Raw genomic sequence first — 23,429 nt, forward strand, 5'->3', positions numbered from 1 at the left:
CGGCAATAGTTAGCTCTTACACTGTTTTGGATCAATTGTGTAGAAATGTGAAGCTCTGCCTCTTTGGAAATCAATACAGTAGTGCAGTCCTGCTATGGGTTAATTCACTTGCACTGCAGTTTGGATAATATTATCAGATCTTCATTTCTCTGTCTGATTGATCTGGTTATTTCTCTCCAGGTTGTGGGGTTGTGAGCTAACATAGGAAAGTTGTGAAGCTCTGTCCTCAGTTTTCAGTTCAAACTCCTCCAGTCTGAAACATCTGAACCTGGGTTTCAATGAACTGAGGGATTCAGGAGTGAAGCTGCTCTCTGCTGGACTGGAGAACCCACACTGTAAACTTGAGATACTGGAGTAAGATCCTCACTTTTACACTGTTTCACTTTGTAAGCATCATTTCAACCAGAAAATGAATTTAGCGGACCACTGCAAAAAGACTCAGAGCTGACCCCAATGCAGTACCACTTCCACTTTACACCTGTCCAACTCTCCTACTAATACATCTTACCACGGTCAAACGGTTCTCATACATATTGTGTACCACCCTCACATACTGCCACTTCTGATTTTCTCATACTATACCACAGTTCCTCTCTCTGCACCCTTTCATAAGCTTTTTGTAGATCAGGGGTCACCAACCTTTTTGAAACTGAGAGCTACTTCAAGGGTACTGAGTAATACGAAGGGCTACTTGTATATATGTATATATACGTATATGTATATGTATATATATATACAGTATATATATATATACAGTGTATCACAAAAGTGAGTACACCCCTCACATTTCTGCAAATATTTCATTATATCTTTTCATCGGACAACACTATAGACATGAAACTTGGATATAACTTAGAGTAGTCAGTGTACAGCTTGTATAGCAGTGTAGATTTACTGTCTTCTGACAATAACTCAACACACAGCCATTAATGTCTAAATAGCTGGCAACATAAGTGAGTACACCCCACAGTGAACATGTCCAAATTGTGCCCAAATGTGTCGTTGTCCCTCCCTGGTGTCATGTGTCAAGGTCCCAGGTGTAAATGGGGAGCAGGGCTGTTAAATTTGGTGTTTTGGGTACAATTCTCTCATACTGGCCACAGGATATTCAACATGGCACCTCATGGCAAAGAACTCTCTGAGGATGTAAGAAATAGAATTGTTGCTCTCTACAAAGATGGCCTGGGCTATAAGAAGATTGCTAACACCCTGAAACTGAGCTACAGCATGGTGGCCAAGGTCATACAGCGGTTTTCCAGGACAGGTTCCACTCGGAACAGGCTTCGCCAGGGTCGACCAAAGAAGTTGAGTCCACGTGTTTGGCGTCATATCCAGAGGTTGGCTTTAAAAAATAGACACATGAGTGCTGCCAGCATTGCTGCAGAGGTTGAAGACGTGGGAGGTCAGCCTGTCAGTGCTCAGACCATACGCCGCACACTGCATCAACTCGGTCTGCATGGTCGTCATCCCAGAAGGAAGCTGACGCACAAGAAAGCCCGCAAACAGTTTGCTGAAAACAAGCAGTCCAAGAACATGGATTACTGGAATGCCCTGTGGTCTGACGAGACCAAGATAAACTTGTTTGGCTCAGATGGTGTCCAGCATGTGTGGCGGCGCCCTGGTGAGAAGTACCAAGACAACTGTATCTTGCCTACAGTCAAGCATGGTGGTGGTAGCATCATGGTCTTGGGCTGCATGAGTGTTGCTGGCACTGGGGAGCTGCAGTTCATTGAGGGAAACATGAATTCCAACATGTACTGTGACATTCTGAAACAGAGCATGATCCCCTCCCTTCGAAAACTGGGCCTCATGGCAGTTTTCCAACAGGATAACGACCCCAAACACAACCTCCAAGATGACAACTGGCTTGCTGAGGAAGCTGAAGGTAAAGGTGATGGACTAAACCCAATTGAGCACCTGTGGCGCATCCTCAAGTGGAAGGTGGAGGAGTTCAAGGTGTCTAACATCCACCAGCTCCGTGATGTCATCATGGAGGAGTGGAAGAGGATTCCAGTAGCAACCTGTGCAGCTCTGGTGAATTCCATGCCCAGGAGGGTTAAGGCAGTGCTGGATAATAATGGTGGTCACACAAAATATTGACACTTTGGGCACAATTTGGACATGTTCACTGTGGGGTGTACTCACTTATGTTGCCAGCCATTTAGACATTAATGGCTGTGTGTTGAGTTATTTTCAGAAGACAGTAAATCTACACTGCTATACAAGTTGTACACTGACTACTCTAACTTATATCCAAGTTTTATTTCTATAGTGTTGTCCCATGAAAAGATATAATAAAATATTTGCAGAAATGTGAGGGGTGTACTCACTTTTGTGATACACTGTATATACACACACATATACAGTATATACACATGTAACATTTCAAATCATGTCTCATATGTACTTATCACTACTTTTGTAACATTTTTAAACAAAATCATGTTTGTAAAAATTATTAGTTACGTTAGATAAAAAAAAAAAAAATAATAACATTAAAGTACTGCTGCTGTCCATGGACTCGTAGCACTGGATGTCGGACATAGCCAACACTCTTCTAATCATTGGAGAGAGTGGAAATGACATTGGTTAATTGATCTCATTATTTATCTCCAGGTTAAACAGATGTAAGCTAACAGAGGAAAGTTGTGAAGTTCTGTCCTCAGTTCTCAGTACAAACTCCTCCAGTCTGAAACATCTGAACCTGAGTAAGAATGAACTGAAGGATTCAGGAGTGAAGCTGCTCTCTGCTGGATTGGAGAATCCACACTGTAAACTGGAGATACTGAAGTAAGATCTTTCACACTGTAGATACAGATTGTTTATACAGAAACTGTTATTGATGTGTGTAGGATTGTTTGATATTTTACTCATTTTCCTCACACAAGATAAAACACCTCATCATTAATCTAACAGAATTGTTTTACACGTTGAAGATTTCTTGGTAATGTTGTCGGATTGTGGATCTAAATGGAGATGGAGGAGGTGGGAGAAGATGATGTATGATTGATGTATGATTCTCTCCAGGCTGAGGACGTGTGGTCTAACACAGGAAAGTTGTGAAGCTCTGTCCGCAGTTCTCAGTACAAACTTCTCCAGTCTGAAACATCTGAACCTGGTTAATAATAAACTGAAGGATTCAGGAGTGAAGCTGCTCTCTGCTGGATTGGAGAATCCACACTGTAAACTGGAGATACTGAAGTAAGATCTTTCACACTGTAGATATAGAAGATTTGTTCTAATTTAAAGCATCATCTAAACCAGAAAATGAATTTAGCAGATGTTGTATGGTATTGGTCATATGTCATCACATCCTAGCATGATTGTTTATTTACTGTAGCTCACTAGCTTACCTGAAACTGGATTCGCTATTGTGGTTCAGTTAGCAACTTAGCTCTGATTTAGCATGTTAGCTCTGTTTTAGCATTTTATGTCTGATTTGGGACTTCAATCTGACTTTCAGCTTCATAAATGCAGTTTAACCTTCTGAAAGTAATTTGTGGAGTGGAACCAGATCAGGTTCATAAACACAAGTTTTAGTCATTCATTTACACCAACTGCTTCATCCGGGTCAGAAGTCGTGTTGGGAAAAAAATGGCGTTTGAAATGCTGCTTTCAGGTGCATGGTGGGTGGTAGGTTCCTCTGAAGTTAAACTCACTCAGCTGGTCGTGTTCATGTGGTTTGTGTGGGAAATAAAAAAAGAAACGCGGAGGCTGTTTAAAACATTAGCTCTCGATTTTAGCCACAAATGTCGGTTTTGAACAGAAATGTAGCAAAACAAATACACTATATTGCCAAAAGTATTCACTCACCCATCCAAATCATTGAATTCAGGTGTTGCAATCACTTCCATGGCCACATGTGTATAAAACTAAGCACCTAGGTTATGGGGATTATGGTGTGAAGTTGTCTTTCGGGAGTTGGGCTCGGCCCCTTAGTTCCAGTGAAAGGAACTCTTAATGCTTCAGCATACCAAGACAAGAATTGGACAATTTCATGCTCCCAACTTTGTGGTAACAGTTTGGGGACGGCCCCTTCCTGTTCCAACATGACTGTGCACCAGTGCACAAGGCAAGGCCCATAAAGACATGGATGAGCGAGTTTGGTGTAGAAGAACTTGACTGGCCTGCACAGAGTCCTGACCTCAACCCGATAAAACACCTTTGGGATGAATTAGAGCGGAGACTGTGAGCCAGGCCTTCTTGTCCAACATCAGTGTCTGACCTCACAAATGCGCTTCTGGAAGAATGGTCAAAAATTTCCTTAAACACACTCCAAAACTTTGTGGAAAGCCTTCCCAGAAGAGTTGAAGCTGTTTTAGCTGCAAAGGGTGGACTCGCATCATATTAAACCCTCTAGAATAATGCGTGTAAAGGTAGACGAGCGAATACTTTTGGCAATATAGTGTATGTGCTCATTATTGATGTTTACAAAAAATTGTTTAACATTATTATTTGATATCCAACCTTAATAAATGTTTGACCATGTTGGAAAAAGCATTTACTTCACAGATCGGTCAGTTTGTGCTGCATTAAAAATCTGTACGTGTAACTTGAGCTTCTAATTTCAGAGAGGGTTTGTGTGGTGTCTCTTGGTGGTAACCCACACCACTTGAAAGCAGGGAGAGTGCTAAACCAACTCAGGGCAAAACACACACACACACATTTTAGATAAAATAACTTACAGCATAAACAATTTGGAGTAACTAATTGACCCTTGTGTGTTTTCAATGTGACGTGACGTCTTTCATTTTTCTGATTGATCTGATTATTTCTCTACAGGTTGTGGGGTTGTGATCTAACAGAGGAAAGTTGTGAAGCTCTGTCCTCAGTTCTCAGTAAAAACTCCTCCAGTCTGAAAGAGCTAAACCTGAGAACCAATGAACTGAAGGATTCAAGAGTGAAGCTGCTCTCTGCTGGACTGGAGAATCCACACTGTAAACTGGAGATACTGGAGTAAGATCTTTCACACTGTTAAAGAGAAAATATTTATACTGATACTGTATCTCATTTATCTGACCATTTTCTCCAGGTTAAACAATTGTAATCTAACAGAGAAAAGTTGTGAAGTTCTGTCTTCAGTTCTCAGTTCAAACTCCTCCAGTCTGAAACATCTGAACCTGAGTGAGAATGAAGGATTCAGGAGTGAAGCTGCTCTCTGCTGGACTGGAGAATCCACACTGTAAACTGGAGAAACTGGAGTAAGATCTTTCACACTGTAGATACAGAAGATCTCTTCCACTCTGAAGCATCGTTTTAATAAAAACAGAACCTTAGCAGATATTGTTTCCGGGTCAAAATGGTGGCGTGTCTAGATGCAGTGGCTCATGCTGTTTTTTCTAAGCTATCTTTTCTTTTCCGTTTTTTATTTTTGTGTTTAAGTGTTTTTGCTACTAATGGTCACAAATTATTATCATATACCCGGCTAGAATTCCTGAATATAGATAAACTCTGCAGTGCTTCCATAAAATATGACATAACAACACTACTTCCGGAGCTCGCTAACATACCACGGGTGCTAGCAAGTACACAAAATACAATGGGCTTTTCGTGCATACCTATACCCCCTCTTAGGAGACGCTGTCGGCGCAGAGAAAGTAAACAAAAGCGGAGGAAGCGAGCGGGCGTTCAGGATGGAGGGCCACACCCCCATCAGCATTATTCCTTAGCCCTGTGCAGTCGCCGTCAGGGGCCGTAGTTGCACCAGTTATGAGTACCTATGATCCGACTTTTTTTTATCCTCTGACCCTGAACAACAGCCAATCATTGTTCAGCCCAGTCAGAAAGGCAGAGCTGAGATTCGATACGATGTATTCGAAACCCCAACTTTGGTGCGCTAGCGTACTTTACCGCTGCGTCACCTGAGCCTAAAAACCTTAAACTCACCTAAAAACTTTATTTTTTATTTATTTTTTATTCCCTAAGTAGAGCACACTGAAATTCATACTTGTACAATGACAGTAAAGATATTCGTATTCATTGTATGGAATTTGTCACACATCATCACATCCTAGCACGATTGTTTCTTTAATGTGGCTCTCTAGCTTACCTGAAATTGGATACTAAGCTAGCAGCTCCTGCGTTTCTGGTGCTGAACCTGCTGTAGGAAATCATCATGGATAAAGAAATATGTGATTCGCTTAAACAAAGGAGTCATGGCTTCTTTTTCATCTTCTCAGTGTTCTATTTAAGCAATAGAACATGAGAGGGAGTGTGTTATTCGTGATAACTGTCACACTGCTAGCCTTGGTGTGCTCATATGTGCCACGCCCCTCTTCTCCGTGAGCACACTCACTCCTGCCAGGCCTCACTCCTGATTGGTCCCCCTGAGCAATCAGCCCCAGCTGTTCCTAATCAGGGACCAGTTTAAAAAGGAGAGCTGAGGAACAGGCTGGCAGGGGTTATTTTGGTTTATGGTGGTTATTTTTGACTTGTTTGTGTTGGACTTCCTAGGTGATTTCTTTGGACTCTGGTTTGCTCTATGTTTCTTGCACTTGTTTGTAGTCAGTTCCTAGTTTGTGTTCCTAGCCTGTGTTTAGCCAGTGTTCCTAGCCTGTGTTTAGCCAGTGTGTTTAGCCTGTGTTTAGCCAGTGTGTTTAGCCAGTGTTCCTAGCCTGCGTTTAGCCAGTGTTCCTAGCCTGCGTTTAGCCAGTGTTCCTAGCCTGCGTTTAGCCAGTGTTCCTAGCCTGCGTTTAGCCAGTGTTCCTAGCCTGCGTTTAGCCAGTGTTCCTAGCCTGCGTTTAGCCAGTGTTCCTAGCCTGCGTTTAGCCAGTGTTCCTAGCCTGCGTTTAGCCAGTGTTCCTAGCCTGCGTTTAGCCAGTGTTCCTAGCCTGCGTTTAGCCAGTGTTCCTAGCCTGTGTTTAGCCAGTGTTCCTAGCCTGTGTTTAGCCAATGTTCCTAGCTTATGTTTAGCCTATGTTCCTAACCTATGTTTAGTCTGTATCCCTAGTTTATATTCCCAGTCCGTGTTCCCAGTCTGTGTTCCCAGTCCGTGTACCTAGTTCATGTTCCATACTATTGTCATTCCCTTGTTTAGTTCTTTAATAAATATCTTGCCCTACATCTCTGCGTGTGTGTCCGCCCCCTTTGTCTTGTCTTTGTCTAGTCCTTAGCCCCACCGTGACATAATAACCCCTCTCAAAGGACACAGCGAGATGTTTAGTCTTAGTAACTTTCCGGAGTTTGACTCCATGAGGTTTCCTCTAACCTTCTTACTTTACAAGCCAGCTCCCTATGATGGAAGCGACCTTTTGGTTGAGGGCTTTCTGCTTCAGAGCCAGCTCTACCTGCAAAACCTTCTCGACCCGCAGCCTTCTGAAACACAAAAGGTGATGTTCATGATGTCAAGGCTGAATGGTGCTGCGCGAGAATGGGCGAGGCAGCTCTGGACTGAGAAGGGAGCAGTGCTGAACTCTGTGCAAGAGTTTGAGGGCCTCATGCGAGCTCAATTTTCTCGTCGTCACCCCAAGGGCTCCAGGGGTCTTTTTGTTTGTTCACCGGCCCCAGTGCCGTGTTCTCAAGTTCGGGTCAGTCCTAGGCCGAGTTCGTCTGTCCAAGTCTGTCCAATGTCTCCAGTGTTTTCGCAGCTGAGTCCAGTTTCTCCAGGGTCCAAACATCTGACTTCTGACACATATCCAGGGTCCAAGCAGCTGATTCCGGACGCCTCGCCAGTGTTTTCGCAGCTGAGTCCGGTCTTTCCAGGGTCCAAACAGCTGACTTTTGACGCATATCCAGGGTCCAAGCAGCTGATTTCGGACGCCTCTCCAGTGTTTTCGCAGCTAACTTCGGACGCCTCTCCAGGGTCCACACAGCTGAATGACGTTTCTCCAGTGTTTTCCCAAGTGACTTCGGACGCCTCTCCAGGGTCCTCACAGCTGAGTGATGTTTCTCTAGTGTTTTCGCAGCTAACCCCGGACGCCTCTCCAGGGTCCTCACAGCTGAGTGACGTTTCTCTAGTGTTTTCGCAGCTGACTTCGGACGCCTCTCCAGGGTCCTCGCAGCTGAATGACGTTTCTCCAGTGTTTTCGCAGCTGACTTCGGACGCCTCTCCAGGGTCCTCGCAGCTGTATGACGTTTCTCCAGTGTTTTCGCAGCTGATTTCGGACGCCTCTCCAGGGTCCTCGCAGCTGAATGACGTTTCTCCAGTGTTTTCTCAAGTGACTTCGGACGCCTCTCCAGGGTCCTCACCGTTGTTTCAAGGAGTTTCTCAAGGATTTTTGCAGCTGACTTCGGACGCCTCTCCAGGGTCCACGCAGCTGAATGACGTTTCTCTAGTGTTTTCGCAAGTGACTTCGGACACCTCTCCAGGGTCCTCACAGTTGAGTACTGTTTCTCCAGTGTTTTCGCAAGTGACTTCAGACACCTCTCCAGGGTCCTCACAGTTGAGTACTGTTTCTCCAGTGTTTTCGCAAGTGACTTCAGACGCCTCTCCAGGGTCCTCACCGTTGTTTCAAGGAGTTTCTCAAGGATTTTTGCAGCTGACTTCGGACACCTCTCCAGGGTACTCGCAGCTAAGTGACGTTTCCCCAGTGTTTTTGCAAGTGACTTCGGACACCTCTCCAGGGTCCTCACAGTTGAGTACTGTTTCTCCAGTGTTTTCGCAAGTGACTTCAGACGCCTCTCCAGGGTCCTCACAGCTGAGTGATGTTTCTCTAGTGTTTTCGCAAGTGACTTCGGACGCCTCTCCAGGGTCCTCACCGCTTAATTTAGGAGTTTCTCAAGGATGTGTGCAGTTGATTAATGACGTTTCTCCAGTGTTTTCGCAGTTAACTTCGGACGCCTTTCCAGAGTCCTCACAGCTGTTTCAAGGAGTTTCTCAAGGATTTTCGCAGCTGACTTCGGACGCCTCTCCAGGGTCCTCACAGCTGAGTGATGTTTCTCTAGGGTTTTCGCAGCTGACTTTGGACGCCTCTCCAGGGTCCTCGCAGCTGACTGACGTTTCTCCAGTGTTTTCGCAAGTGACTTTGGACACCACTCCAGAGTCCTCACAGCTGAATCAAGGAAATTCTCAAGGATTTGTGCAGCTGATTAATGACGTTTCTCCAGTGTTTTTGCAGCTGACTCCGGACGCCTCTTCTCAAGGGTCCACGCAGCTGACTCCGGACGCCTCTTCTCAAGGGTCCACGCAGCTGACTCCGGACGCCTCTTCGCCAGGCTCCACGCAGCTGACTCCGGACGCCTCTTCTCAAGGGTCCACACAGCTGACTCCGGACGCCTCTTCTCAAGGGTCCTCTCAGCTGACTCCCGAAGCCTCTTCGCCAGGCTCACCGCAGCTGACTCCCGAAGCCTCTTCGCCAGGCTCACCGCAGCTGACTCCCGAAGCCTCTTCGCCAGGCTCACCGCAGCTGACTCCCGAAGCCTCTTCGCCAGGCTCACCGCAGCTGACTCCCGAAGCCTCTTCGCCAGGCTCACCGCAGCTGACTCCCGAAGCCTCTTCGCCAGGCTCACCGCAGCTGACTCCCGAAGCCTCTTCGCCAGGCTCACCGCAGCTGACTCCCGAAGCCTCTTCGCCAGGCTCACCGCAGCTGACTCCTGAAGCCTCTTCGCCAGGCTCACCGCAGCTGACTCCCGAAGCCTCTTCGCCAGGCTCACCGCAGCTGACTCCCGAAGCCTCTTCGCCAGGCTCATCGCAGCTGACTCCCGAAGCCGCTTCGCCAGGCTCACCGCAGTTGATTTTTGTTCTCGAGTGGGCGTTCCTCGACGGCGCTCCTGTTCCCGAGTTGGTGCCCCCTGATGGCACTTCTGTTCCCGAATGGGCGTCCCTCGGCGACGCTCCTGTTCCCGATTTGGTGCCCCCTGATGGCACTCCTGTTCCCGAGTTGGTGTCCTCCGACGGCACTTCTGTTCCCGAGTTGGTGTCCTCCGACGGCACTCCTGTTCCAGAGTTGGTGTCCTCCGACGGCACTCCTGTTCCTGAGTTGGCGCCCCCTGATGGCGCTCCTGTTCCAGATTTGGTGTCCTTTGATGGTGCTTCTGTTCCCGAGTTGGCGCCCTCCGATGGCGCTCTTGTTCCAGAGTCGGTGCCCCCTGATGGCACTCCTGTCTCCAAAGGTGCTCCTGGTTCTTTATCAGCACCCACCGACGGCGCTTCTGAACTTTTGTCATGCCTGCCTGAGGACATTTTTAATGACTTCAAATTTACCCCGCAGGGCCCAGGACCTCCTTGTTTTTGTTTTTTAAGGCACTCCAGGTGTAGTGCCTTTGGGAGGGGCATCTGTCACACTGCTAGCCTTGGTGTGCTCATATGTGCCACGCCCCTCTTCTCCGTGAGCACACTCACTCCTGCCAGGCCTCACTCCTGATTGGTCCCCCTGAGCAATCAGCCCCAGCTGTTCCTAATCAGGGACCAGTTTAAAAAGGAGAGCTGAGGAACAGGCTGGCAGGGGTTATTTTGGTTTATGGTGGTTATTTTTGACTTGTTTGTGTTGGACTTCCTAGGTGATTTCTTTGGTTTCTTTGGACTCTGGTTTGCTCTATGTTTCTTGCACTTGTTTGTAGTCAGTTCCTAGTTTGTGTTCCTAGCCTGTGTTTAGCCAGTGTTCCTAGCCTGTGTTTAGCCAGTGTGTTTAGCCTGTGTTTAGCCTGTGTTTAGCCAGTGTGTTTAGCCAGTGTTCCTAGCCTGCGTTTAGCCAGTGTTCCTAGCCTGCGTTTAGCCAGTGTTCCTAGCCTGTGTTTAGCCAGTGTTCCTAGTCTGTGTTTAGCCAGTGTTCCTAGCCTGTGTTTAGCCAGTGTTCCTAGTCTGTGTTTAGCCAGTGTTCCTAGTCTGTGTTTAGCCAGTGTTCCTAGCCTGTGTTTAGCCAATGTCCCTAGCCTGTGTTTAGCCAGTGTTCCTAGCCTGTGTTTAGCCAGTGTTCCTAGCCTGTGTTTAGCCAGTGTTCCTAGCCTGTGTTTAGCCAGTGTTCCTAGCCTGTGTTTAGCCAGTGTTCCTAGCCTGTGTTTAGCCAGTGTTCCTAGCCTGTGTTTAGCCAATGTTCCTAGCTTATGTTTAGCCTATGTTCCTAACCTATGTTTAGTCTGTATCCCTAGTTTATATTCCCAGTCCGTGTTCCCAGTCTGTGTTCCCAGTCCGTGTACCTAGTTCATGTTCCATACTATTGTCATTCCCTTGTTTAGTTCTTTAATAAATATCTTGCCCTACATCTCTGCGTGTGTGTCCGCCCCCTTTGTCTTGTCTTTGTCTAGTCCTTAGCCCCACCGTGACAATAACACACAACCTCAAGTGTTCTATTGCTTTTATACAATTTTTACAAAATAAAAAAAGAAAATAAATCAAAAAAGCCTTGAATTTCATACTGAATATGCTTTAATATTGACAATACCTTCCGCCAAAAAGTAGTTCCACAAGGAATGAGTTGCTGCTATGCAACGGACGAAATTCCCTACCCTGCCTTAACACAGTAGGCTAAAAAAGACATATAGTTTAACACCACAAAGTAAAGCTAGTTTGGAATAAAAACAATAAGCGAATATGAATAAGCGAAGAAGAAAGGAAAAGGAGAAAAAGCTAAAAAAATATTAATTAAGAATTAAAAGAAATAATGTAGTTATTTATTAGAGTTATTGTGTTATTTGTATATGTTAATCTGCACACTTCAGTTCATTGTGCAGTTAAAACAAAAGGCTGCTCTGTAGGATGTGCATCAGCATCAAACAGTCTGACTCGCCTGTCTTACTGGCAACGCGTCAGCGGAGTAATACAGTTGTGGTGTGAAAAGGCCGTGCTGGTATCACAAATATCAGCATGATTAGAACGCTTCTCAACCAATCAGATTGTTAGGCCGGAACTACCTGTTGTATAAACAGGAATAACATAACTGTGTGGATTAGCTCATTATTATCAAATCCCCAGCAGCATGAGCACCAGAAAACTTCTACTGCTGGTTCAGGACCCTGGAAGAGTTTAACCAGAAAAAAATCAGTTAGCAACGTTGTTTTGATTTAGCATGTTAGCTCTGTTTTAACATGTTAGCTCTTACTTAGTCTTTTAGCTCTGACTTAGTCACAAATTGTACTGGTGCACTGTGTGATGTCTTTCATTTTTCTGTCTGATTCATATGACCATTTCTCTCCAGGTTGTGGGATTGTGAGCTAACAGAGGAATGTTGTGAAGCTCTGTCCTCAGTTCTCAGTACAAACTCCTCCAGTCTGAAACATCTGAACCTGGATGGTAATGAACTGAAGGATTCAGGAGTGAAGCTGCTCTCTGCTGGACTGGAGAATCCACACTATAAACTGGAGAAACTGAAGTAAGATCTTATTTAAGCGGACGTTTAGAATTAAGCGGACGTTGTTTGGGACTCTGCAGAGTAGTCATATCTCATCACATCCAAGCAGGATTGTTTGTTTTACTTTCTTTTCTTTACAGAAATGAAATTATTTTATATTTGTTATTATACATTCACAAACACAGCACCAATGTTAGAGGAAACAAAAATTCTTATGATGTTAAATTTATTTGTGGTTGCTTAAAATGCAGTGAACAGTAATAAGATTTAGAACTCTAAAAAACATTAATGACTGATAAATAAGTGATTTTTTTTATATTAAACTCTACAGCTGCAAATTTGAAACCTAATTTACAGCTGAAACAGCAGGTTTGTGTTAAATAAAAGGGCAAATATTGATCTGGTTATTTCTCTCCAGGCTGAGGATGTGTGAGCTAACAGAGGAAAGTTGTGAAGTTCTGTCCTCAGTTCTCAGTAAAAACTCCTCCAGTATGAAACATCTGAACCTGGATGGTAATGAACTGAAGGATTCAGGAGTGTAGCTGCTCTCTGCTGGACTGGAGAATCCACACTGTAAACTGGAGATACTGGAGTAAGATCTTCACTTTCACACTGTAGATACAGAAGATCATTTATACTGAAACTGTTATTGATATGTGTAGGAGTTTGATATTTTGATATTTTACTCATTTTCCCCACACAAGATAAAACACCTCATCATTAATATAACAGAATTGTTTTACATGTTGAAGATTTCTTAGCAATGTTGTCTGATTGTGGATCTGAATGGAGATGGAGAAGGTGGGAGAAGATGATGTATGATTTTTATTAAATGATTTTCTTCTGCAGGTTGAGCAGCTGCAGTATTACAGATGAAGGTTTTACTGCTCTGGTTTCAGCTCTGAAATCAAATTCATTATCACGTCTAAGAGAACTGCATCTGATCGAAAATCATCCAGGAGAATTAGGGGTAAAACTGCTCAAAGAGCTAAAGGTGGATTCACACTGTGAGCTATGGGGACTTCAGTGAGTTACTGTCAATTTATACACAGACACACACACCTAAACACTCACCTACACACATTTACACACCTGCACACATACAGACGTATACACACATTACACTACATTTACATTTATGACTAATTCTGATTCTGTCAAGTCTGATCTTTGAATAAAACCATGTCTGATCTCTTCTACATCTTCAGAATGGCGACTTCTCTACAGGACTGTGTGATTTTGTAATGACTTAATTCTCTGTACAAGATCAACACTCTAAAACCCACTCTGACATTGGGGATAATACTCTGTGGACTGAGGAGTTAAAGGTGAAACTTTTTGGCAGATATGGAAGTGATCCTGAAACATGGAGGTGTGATTGTCTGGGGCCACTTTGCCTCCACACAACCTGGACGAATTATATTTCATGGAACCTGAATTTTGCTTTCTCTTTAAAAATCCTGAAGAACACTGGTCGGCTGGGCGCCATCTGGCGGGCATAATTGGCAGTGCCTGCAGCAGATACTAATTGACTACCATATCTGCAGGGTGGGGGCCGGACTATGTGTGGGTGGGTGGGTCTTCATACGCTGTGTAAGGACCCTGATTGGCAGAAGAGACGCCTGTGCAGAATGCATGGGCGAGAAGAGGAGGGCTGTGCATGCGTCGGAAGAGCCATGTGCAGTGACGTGCTTTCCTCGGTTGCAATCTGGCATCTATCAGCAAGAGAAGACAAAACGTCGTGCATTAAACGCTCGTTATATTGTGCTTGAGAAGTGACTGGGGGTAGTAAGTACAGAGATCAAGCAGCAGGCAACATTTCTGTCGTTAAGCTGTAAAATGTTATTACAAGGCAATCGTTATAACAGAATGGAGACACTAACAAGCTGCATTTTGCAAAGCATATATAACTCATATCTGTATAATAGCAGCACGTAAAGACTTGCCAGATGAAAAGGATATTGCTAATTGTCCAAAAAGAGAAGCTACATTAAGCCCAAACATTTACAGCATTTAGCAACAGGTTTCAACTACAATCCAAGCAATCGAGCTTTAAGATCTTTAGATGTTTAGGGTGTAATATTTGGACAGGAAGTCATCAAACTAGAATCTAATAATTTAAATGGGTAATGACACTAAAATTCTGGAAAAAAGGTTCTGATTGTTAGGGGTCTTGGGCTTGTCTTGGTCAAGAGAAGTATAAGGGTCATTCTACAAAAAAACTGGAAACTGGGTGACACAAATCTGCTAAAATTCTATAATTACATTATTTAACCCCTAAACTTGATGAATCCACAAAAAGTCAACCTTAATCTATTTTAATTATTTTTTATGTATTTTTATAAAGAATCTATGAGCTGTTTATTTGTCATTGGTGTTACCAAAGATTCAACCAACATTGATGTTAATTTTCTAAAGACATTCTCATTATTTAGTTAAAGGTAGAGTGGTGGAATGATGACACTAAGAAAAAATATTTAATTGTTTATATTTTTAATGTACATGTTTGCACATCATTGCATGAAATTATTTGATTCACAATTGTACTTTTTTCTTTAAAAACCACAAAAACAGGAGTAGCCAAACAAAAAGGCTTTGATACAAACTCTGAAATATGGACTAATTTATACAACACATATCAACAAACAAACTATTGCTAGAAAGTTTACACCAAAGACACAATGTAACACCAATGACACAGCGGCAGCAAAAGTTTAATTCAAACATTTTAGAATACAGTTCAACCTATTATTATTATTATTTGTCATTAATGTTTTTTAAGCTTTTATGTGGCTCATTTACTGAAATGTACTGGAACACCAGGGACAGTAACACCAATGACAATTTTGAAAAAAAAATTTAATTTTAACAAAATGGCCACCATTTTTCAGAGCATGTCATCATAAATATTAAAATTACAAAAATTATTCAATGTAATGCATTTTTATGTGATAATTCTCGAACCCTCAGCTATAAAATGAGTAACTCCAATGACATCCTTTAAATCTTCGCTAAAAATTCTACAACATATCATGTTATTTTAAACAAATGAAGTAAGAAGTCTCACATACCTTATGCTCTTGTCCACTGCACTTCTTCCACTGACCTCTTGACCCAGGAAAAACCTCGAAGAGTATGTGCAACAACAATGACGTAGTTTGTGGGGACAAATATTTATTTGAATTTTTATAAATATATATATATATATATATATATATATATATATATATATATATATATATGTATATTATAATATTTTTTTTTTTACCAATTCAATATTCTATGTGTTTTATGTAATGTTAACGGTAAATATAAATGAGATTTTATTTAATAAAAAATATACTTAAATGAAAAGTACAAAGCTCATCACCCATGTATGATCTAAGGGACAAGGTACTTTCTTGATCTAGGCATTTTAAATAAAAGTTTAAAATTAAAACAATGAAGATGATATAAATAAACTTTATTTCATTACTACAGGAACAGTCTATATTTATTGAATATATACAATTCATGTGATTACTCGGTCAAATCATATATTTTAGCAGGCTGAAAAAGTAAGTGACGTGCATTTCCACCTTTTCTGTAGAGAGACCCATTTATATTGTAGAATTAATCGTGTCTTTAAAAAAAAAAAAAAAAAAATTCAAAAACAAATCCGAGTGGATCCCTTCTTTAATCCCCTGCTCTTTTTTATTAAAGAATGCTGACTTATCAAAATGTCTCTTCAAAATACTTTGTCCTCGTACAATTAAAACAAACAAAAAAACCTTTATAAAATCATGCTGCCAGAGTTATTCTAAAAGCCATCGATAGGTTTTGTGAATCCATGTTTAAATGTAAAGCTCTGTCATTGTGAAGGAAGTCAAACAGTGCAGATTGAAGTCAACACCACAAGGAATATCTCATGTCAACGTAAATTTCTTTCAATCTTCAGTATTAATAACCAATAACACAAAACAACAAAACGTTTGTTTTATGTAAAAAATAAATAAATATTACTAACTTTATTATTAGAATATTAAATGCTGATTTCTTGTTCAATGCAACTTATTCATAAAGCACATTTGTCCTTTGTGCCTTGTAGGGACATAACATGTCATCGATGTACAATGGGGCCATTTTTAATTGGACCCTATATTTGATGGGGAGCCAATGTAAGGAAGCCATGACAGGTGTGATGTGTTTACGTTTTTTTGTACCAGTTAGCAATCTAGTGGAGGCATTTTGGACAAGCTGCAGCCGGGTCAAAGAAGACTGACAGACACCCATGTAAAGTGAATTACAGTAGTCATGACGTAATAAAGGCATGAATGACTGACTGTCTCAAGATCTTTAAATGATAAAACAGATTTTAATTTGGGAATGTGTCTTAATTGTTAAAAGCTACTTTTTACAACAGAATTAATTTGTCTGTCAAATTTGAGAGCTGGATCAAAAATAACACCAATATTTTTAGCACAGCAGGACAGATTAGGGAAGAGAAGTTTCAAATCATCGCCAATAATTTGGGAACTTGATGATGAACCAAAGATGACTAGCTCAGACTTGCTCTCATTGAGCTGAAGGAAGTTACTAGTTAACCAGTGTCTAACCTCCTTCATACATTCAGAGAGCCTACACAAGGAGTGTTTGTCCCCAGGTTTGAGTGGAAGGTACAACTGAGTGTCGTCTGCATAACAATGATAATAAATTCCACATTTCAAATTATTTCTAGTCCTGACAGTTGAATAATTAAAAGTTTTTACTATTTGGAGCCTTTAAATATTTTTCATGTTTTAACTCCTTAAAAAGAGGTTATAACCAGTGTATGTACTGATACTGGAGGATTTGATGGTTTTGTAATGCAAGCACCGACCACACCTACCAACTCAACCAGACAGCATAGTTTTGAAGGTCAGTCACGCAGATCAAAGTAACACAATGACTCCCTCCTATGGAGGTAAATATGTAGCAAAAGTTTTGCACCTGTGAAAACAAAATCTGTACAATTTGTACCTGTAAAAAATAAATGTGTAACTAAAAAAAATCTGTAAAATTTGTACCTGTAAAAAATAAATCTGCAACTGTAAAAAAGATTTGTACCTGTAAAAAATAAATGTGTATTTTTATTTTCGATGTGAGAATAAAAACATTGCAGCACAGTTTCAAATCTGCCCACCACAAGTTTTGCAACAAATATCTCAGCATGTTGCAAAACTGATTTGTACCTGTAGCTGCCGAGGGGCGGGGCCTAGAAGCGCAGGGGGCGGGACGAAGGGGGAAATAGACGTAATTACCGACCAATCAAAGGAGCTTATTTTTAGCACACCAAGAAGCGTGTCTGTCACTCATCATAACTCGCGTCATAACTTTCTTATTAGCGTTGCTGTGGGTTTTATGGTGCATGTTGCCTGCATGTTGTCTGCTAGTTAATGTCAACTTTTTAGCTAATGCGTTGAACCCTGGCAGTTTTATAATGGACATTCGCCTGACATTCGAGTCATTTCGTTCTCGGCTAATAAACGTTCAAAAATGAATAAACCTGCATGAACTGACTCTGCAGTGAACAAGGAACAAACTACAATCAAATATGTTTTTAAAAGTCTTTCTGTTTATTTTTATTTAATGCTATTTCGTGATTGTGAGCTTCATCTGCCTTGAAAAGCCAAGGGAGCCTCTCAAAAGTGCATAAAGCCAGGTTATAGTTTCGTATTAGCTAGTGACATGTACCATTCACCACAACTGTATTAAGTCCTACAGTGCGGGTACTGTCAAATACATATCGTGTAAAAAAATGTTTAAAAAAGATAAAGGTAAATTTTAATATGATTCTCGCTTTGGGTGCAAGAGGTCCTGGGTTAAAATCCTGGACGAGCCCTTGTTTAGTTGAATGCGTTGTTGAACTATATAAAAAACGTAAAGTGTCCTGTTAAAATCTAATGATCAAACAAAAATGACACATGCTGATACACTGGTACACTGAAAAAACTAACTTTTTGGTATAGTAAAATATACTTAATTAACTTTGATAAAGTCTACACTGTAATATTAATATTCAGTGAAAACTAAAAAAAAATAAGTAAGAATATAAATATATACACAATTTATTCATGTAATAAATTTACTGTGTTGTGTGAGTAAATCTTATTAGAAACATCGTAGTTATATTTACATGTTTTTTGTCACTGCACATAAACCTAGAAATACTAAGTAAATTTTAATTAAAAAGTACATGGCATTTAACTCCGCGCATGCGCGTTCAACTAGGCTTGATACGCGCCAATTTCTTTTTTTTTCTTCAAGCAAAGCTGTTTAGAGCCAGCATAGAGGTGCTGCTGCACGACTGGATCCTGTCGGGTGTTAGGTAAGCTCCTGCTTTGCTTCTTTAAAGATGACCTTGTGCAGGCTACTAGGCACGGCTTAAGTCGCGTTCTGCCCCCTATTTACCAGGCACTGCCCGCTAGGTACCAGGCACGGCCAACTTAGCGTTAGCACTGCCCGCTAGGTACCAGGCACGGCCAATGCCGTTGTTAAGTAGTGGGGAGAAAATTTACGTTTTTGGCTAAAGCATTTTATCTTCTGATAAGTTATTTTCTAAGGGTTAAGGTTAGTCATTTCACTGTTTATCTGGTGTTGGTTTATATCTCTCCATTTTAAAGTAAGGCTATATAGCTGTATCGAAATTAAGTTAATTTTAACAGAACATTTGCTATTATGTATGCACATAAAAGTATTGTAACAGGTGTATAGAGTCGACCACCTTGTTGCCCTGGAGGAAAGGTTGGAGCAGTCAGGAAAAAGTGCCCTTAACTGTGTTATGGAAACAGTATACTAAAAAGATATTTAAAACTGTTAGCCTAGAAAATGCTCTGGATGCATTGCCCTGTTTCAGTAACTTAATTAAATCAAGTGTCACAGAATTTTTCTTGTCTGATCTGTAACTCATGTTTTCACACAGAGAGGCAATATTTTGAACACCTTGGTGCTCATCTGAGAAAGCACGAAACTGTTAACTGTGTTTTTAAAGATTGTGACTACAGTACTAATATATATTCAACTTTTGCCTCACATAAAAGTAGGAAACACAATCCTCACTGCCTTGAAGATTTTAAACCTATTGTATTCCAAGCATATTCATGTCAGGCAACAGAAGACAATTTGTTGGTAGATGAAAGTGAAGTTGCATCTGAAAAACCATTTGTCAGTGAGAGTGAAGATTTGGGTAAAGTCATTGTTGATCAGCTTTGTTCCTTATTTCTTAAATTAGACTGCATTTTCAATGTGCCGAGTAGATGTATAGATGAACTTGTAGACGAGCTTCGGTTTATCACCTATACAGCATCTGCACCCGTTGTAAGTAACGTTGTCCGTGACACGTTAGAAAAATATAACTGCACTGTTGAAGAATTGGCAGTCACAGATTTGGTAAATGGCATTTGCGAGTTAAATCCTGTAAGTGCAGCCTTACATGAAGAAGGTCCTCTTGGCACAGCATACCAGAGAAATAGATATGTAAAGGAACTTTTCTCTATTGTTGAACCGCTAGAGTATATACTTGATGCAAAAGAGGGAAAGACATTCCAATATGTACCAATTTTGCAATCCTTGTCACAAATTTTGAAAAACAGAGACATTCAGGAGAAAGTTTTTAGAGAAAGACCTTGTTCTTCTCAATATAATAGTTTTCGTGATGGTTCCCACTTCCAGCAAAACCAATTTCTATCTGGAGAGGAGTTAAGACTTTCAATTCTACTTTACTCTGATGATTTTGAAATATGTAATCCGTTAGGAACCTCTCGTAAGAAGCACAAAGTAACCAGTGTTTACTGGGTTTTGGCTGATATTCCGTCTGTGTTAAGGTCTACATTATCATCAATTTATTTGGCTGTTTTGTGCAAGGCAGATGACACTAAAAAATTTGGCTATCCTCGAGTGCTAGAGCCATTGTTAAGTGATTTGAAAAGCTTTGAAGAGGAGGGTCTTTTTGTACCCTGTTTGGGAAAAATCATAAAGGGCACTGTATTTTCAGTGATTGCTGATAACCTTGGAGCCCACTCAGTTGGGGGGTTTATTGAAAGTTTCAGTGCGTCATACATTTGCAGATTTTGTGTTGGAGACCGGTCCCAGTTTCAGGAGCTTGAAGTCAGGACTGGAGCATTTCCCAGCAGAACAAAACACCACCATCAGTTAGATGTTGAAGCATCACTGGCTAGTAACACCCATAGCCATGGAGTTAAGAGGCACTGTGCAATTTCAGAAAGGCTAAATCATTTTCACGTGACAACAGGTTACCCACCTGATATATTGCATGATTTACTGGAGGGTATTGTACCTGTAGAACTGGCGTTGTGCTTGGATATCTTGATTAAAAAAAAGTATTTCTCTCTTGAAGAGCTCAACCGAATCATTCAGCGGTTCCCATATAAGTGGAAAGACAGGACAAACTGTCCCCAAGTTATACCACCAACATTTGCCTCGCGAAAAACCATGGGTGGAAACGCACACGAAAATTGGTGTCTACTGAGGCTGCTACCGTTTATGATTGGCCCTAAAATACCTGAAGAGGAAGCGACATGGCAGTTGTTGATGACACTCAAAGATGTTGTTGAGTTGGTTATGTCCCCTGCCCACACAGATGAAAGTATTGGCCACTTAGATAGCCTAATTGCTGAGCATAGATCTAGATATATCAGTGTTTTTCCTAAAGAGAAATTGATTCCAAAACACCATTTTATAGAGCATTATCCCGGACTTATTAAAGCTTTTGGTCCTCTAGTGTCCTTATGGACAATGAGGTTTGAAGCAAAGCACCACTTCTTTAAGAAGATAGTGAGACAAACTAACTGCTTCCGTAACATTTTGAAGACTATGGCAAGAAAACACCAGTGCATGATTGCATACCATCTCCGAGGGTCAAATGTCAAAAAAAGTGCCTTTTCTGTATCAAGCATATCAAGAGTTCCACTAGAGGTAGTACATGAAAACATACAAGAATTCATATCAAAGAAATTTCCTGAAGAAGCAGCTGTTCATTTGACAAACAAGGTAGAATTTCAGGGCACCAGTTACAGCGTTGGCATGATGCTGGTATATAGATCCACAGGTGGGTTGCCTGACTTTGGAGAAATACTACAAATCATTGTTGTTCAAGACAGCTTGGTTTTTGTAGTGAAATTGCATAGTGCGTGGTACTTTGAACATTTTAGAAGTTTTAAGCTGGAGTCCACAAGCATAGTCAAGGTGATAGATCAGTCAGAACTTGCTGACACATACCCATTGGCTGCCTATGCAGTGGAAGGCAATCGAATGGTTTCTCTGAAACGCCACATCTGCTTATCCAACTAGGTGACGTATCACTTTACCCTTACTTTACCTAATCACAAGTATTGAAACTTGTATTAAAAGGTACTTTTTAAAGTGCATTTTACTGTAGCATGCATTAATCATAGACTATGGAAGGGTATTTTTTTGCTATTCTCTTATTAAATAATGTCTGTCTTCTTTCTGTACAGACATTCTGCTTGCCCAAGGCTGTGATGATGTCGGGCTCAATGCAACTACGTGTTGTTATTGAAGATAGTCAAGTTCACAAGTTAGTCCTAGCGGATGGAATCCCTAGTACTGTAGATAAACTTCTGGCAACAGCCCAGAATCATTTTCATCTCCAAGGAAGTTTTACTGTTATGTACATGGACAAAGATTTTGATGACCAGTTCTTTACTCTAATGTCAACAGATGTGATTAAGGACAAAGACACAATCAAATTAGTTAAAACAGAACCGTCTGTTGTTCTAACATTTACTCCCATCACTGAGACCAATGCTTCCTCCCCAGCAGTATCACTGGATCGGTCTTTCCAGGATGATAGTTCTTCAGTTAGTTCATCCGACACAGTCATTATACCACGGCCCCCAGAGCATCGATCTCAACCTTGGCCTGTTAATTTTGTGATTCCCACCTTTTCATTTAATGTTGAAATGCTACTCCAAGCAGGATGTAAGGCTTATGAAAGTGATGGATCACTCCTTCAGAATCCAAGCATAAACTCTGACATACTAGAGAAACTTGCTGAAGCAGTATTCCACTACACTGCCTACCCCACTGGTCTGCAAATACAGGCAGCTGTAGAATCTCTGATCAACAAGTATCCATGCTTAAAGGAACCTGGGACCTCCTTTTCTGGCATGTATGGGTGGCAGCAGCGTCTAAAGTACAAGATGGCAAACTACCGTTCTAAAATGAGAAAACAAGTACCTTGTCCTGAGCTTGATATCAACTCCTTGAAAAGGAAGCCCCCTGGTGAGAAAAATCCTGCCAAAAATTGCAAGAGACCAAAGAGGGCAGAAGTGAACTACCTTCCTCCACATCCAAGTGGAGAAACAAGCAACAGTCTGGAGAAGGAAAGACTAGAGCTTCTTAATGAAGTAAAGAAGAAGAACAACACCAAGGTTATTCAAGACAAAATGGCCAAAACGTTCTCATATCGAAGGATTGAGGTTGTGAGTGGTAGTCCAGCGGCGGATGAATTCAGAGAGAGATGGCCTGCTTTGTTTTGTGAAGCTGAGGTAAGTGAACCTAACATTTTAAAAATGTAAGAAGAAAAAGAAAACCACATTTCTCTTATTGTTAAAATTTGGGAATCAATGTAGTTCAGTAGTATTCAGCAGTAGGATTTAGAATGGCATATGTAGAATTTACGCTCTCTTTTTGTATCAGATCATGTGGTCCAGTTCCTGATGTACTCTTCACTCTTTTGTCATTTCAGATCAAATAGGAATTCAGGAGAATAACTACAGTTTCCTTAGAGCAGACCTTCATGTCCAAACTTGACTACTACACTCCAAAACTTCTTGTCCTGATGAAGGCCAAGGGAGGTGTTGTAGGGACCAAGCTGAGGCCACACTTGGACAAAATGTGTCAGGTGTGTGTGTGTGTGTGTGTGTGTGTGTTTTAGTTGTTTTTTTTGTTTATGTTTTTCCTAATTTGTCCTTGTTCATTTTCTTGACAAACCTACTGTCTCTCTAACATGTAGGTACATAAATACTACCCCATGCATGTACATACAGCACAAATCCTCTTGCTCTATAACTTCTGAGACCTTGTACTCTGTGTTTCCTAAATCACTGCTCCTTGCAAATAAATGTGTGTGTGCTCACTTGTATGAGCCATGAATAATGAATCATTGTCTTCATATGTTTGCAGGATCAAAGCATTGAAATGAGA

General features: G+C 41.4%; 1 pseudogene; it reads left to right on the plus strand.

Moving 5' to 3' along the window:
* LOC134311865 (NACHT, LRR and PYD domains-containing protein 3-like) overlaps nt 1-22,980 on the plus strand; it is a 28,184-nt pseudogene extending 5,204 nt beyond the window's left edge.
* The last annotated feature ends 449 nt before the right edge of the window (nt 22,981-23,429 follow it).

This window comes from Trichomycterus rosablanca, chromosome 4 (assembly GCF_030014385.1).
Source record: "Trichomycterus rosablanca isolate fTriRos1 chromosome 4, fTriRos1.hap1, whole genome shotgun sequence".
In the NCBI taxonomy this organism is placed as follows: Eukaryota; Metazoa; Chordata; class Actinopteri; order Siluriformes; family Trichomycteridae; genus Trichomycterus; species Trichomycterus rosablanca.